Genomic DNA, 2,089 nt, shown 5'->3' with positions numbered 1-2,089 from the left:
ACTGTGTGTTTACCCTTTTTTTTTCTTTTTGTTTTTTTTCCCTGAACAGGGTGTTTTAACTTTTTACTCTCTTTTCTGTCTCTTACCTTAAAGCAATTTGTATTTTTATGGCGTGTGCTGTGGGGGCCACCTTGTGCGCAATGTCACATGGGGGAGCTGCGGACGTGGCGTGCGGGGGCCTCAGGATGATTTTTATTTTAAATGACATGATTTTCGGGAGGAGGGCCCCACAGGCCCAGCCCATGTGAGGCGAGGTGAAAAAAGAAAAGGTGGACAGGAAAGTGACGCCCACCCACACGTATGACAAAAGTGCACGGATGAGAGAATCTTTGGGGGTTTGAATTTAAATTATTTGTACTGTTGGCATCGGAGTTTGGAGCCGGAAAAAGTACTGTGCGGTAATAATTGTTAATGCGATTGGCGGTGAGTGAAGAACAGGCTGGCATTGATAGCTACAAATCTAGGGGGAAAAAGCTTGACTGTGACGTCACTGGGCTTGGGTTTGGGGTAATGATTTGGTAAGGGGGAGACCATGCATGGATCCGTGAAGAGAGAGCTGACTGGATTCGAATGATTTGTGGATTTGGTGTTATCACTGTAGGGGATTAATCCGGATCCTCTGCTCGTATTGTCTCATAAGACAATATTTTGACCGTTCAATCTTAATCAACGGTCAAGATGTTCTTTAGTTTAGTGTGGAGATATTTTTCATCTATCCGCGTCTCTCAGCATCTCCTCTCATCAAATTCTCGTCTTTAGACTTCTCATCCTTTCCCCCTCTCTCATCGAGTCCTCCCTCCCATCTCTCTCTCCCTCTCGAATCCTCCCTCCCCCCCCCCCCCTCTTCCGGATTAAAGGAACATTTTCAGATGCAGAGATCGGAGTCTTAACCAATGATGGGTACGACGGTGCCCGAAGTGGAGGTCGCCGGATCTGAAACTGTTCTTGGTCACCTACTCGATGACCCGGATCACCGTGGACGACGAACGACCCGTTCATAAGAGGCTACTTACAAGTAGAGACCATGGTTAAGACTTAAAAACTTAAGATGGATTCGAGTCCAGTAAGAGTTGTTTAAAGGGATAGAATCAATGGCTTCTTACTATGTTTTAAAATCTGTTATGTTTGGCCTTCATATCACTTTAATGGTACGTGATATCTCATCATTTTGATCAAATTTGATTGCATTAGATTAGAGCATGTAATGTACCCGGTTTAGACAAGAAATAGAAGAGAGCCAACAATACCAATTTGAAATTTGGTTCACTTTGGATTTGAATAATTTCTCATGGTGTTGGTGAGGTTGCAAGTACAGGAAATCATAGTTGGGTGCTCCTCGATGGTTTACGCACCAGCGAATATGGCTAACTTTATTCCAGAATGAGAGAGAGGGAGAGAAGAACTGAACAGTTTAACTTTAATTTGCAGTATCGGGATGAATGGTTGCATGAATTTGCATTGGGTGTGCAAGTAAATTGCTTAAGAGAGGATGAGAGAGGGAGGGAGGGAAGGACTCGATGAGAGAGAGGGAGAGAAGAGAGAGAGAGAGGGAAGGACTGGATGACTCAAACGAGAATTTGAGAAGAGGCAGATAAGGGAAACAAAATTATCTCTAAACTAAACAAGAGACATCTTGGCCATTAATTAAGATTAAACGGTCAAGATGGATCCGGATCCTAATGAGTGAGGGGGAAGCAAATCCAGGTTGATAAAGACGTTTTCGAGGTTGTATTGTGTGGGATTAATTAAGAGAAATTAAACGGGGTTAGGTTTGGCCGTTTGGGAAGGACAATTTCAAGTTTTACTAGGGTTTCGTCCTTTGCTATTTCCCATCATTACAATTTACAAAGTTACTAGGCATATGCATGACAAAACAAACGAGAATATGATCGTCCAACTTACATTATTTTCCTTAACTAGGGCAATAACTTTCGCATTCTAGTTAGATATATGACAAAATATAAATGCCTGCATTTCCACACTTTTTTTTTTTTTATAGAAATGTAAACTTTATAAAATAAGGATCAGACATTATAACTATGGGAGATCTCAATGATGAACAACAAGTCCCCACACTCATATTTACTAA

The sequence above is a fragment of the Fragaria vesca genome, linkage group LG6, assembly GCF_000184155.1.
Source record: "Fragaria vesca subsp. vesca linkage group LG6, FraVesHawaii_1.0, whole genome shotgun sequence".
NCBI classification, from domain to species: Eukaryota; Viridiplantae; Streptophyta; class Magnoliopsida; order Rosales; family Rosaceae; genus Fragaria; species Fragaria vesca.
Note: the sequence above shows the minus strand (reverse complement) of the source record.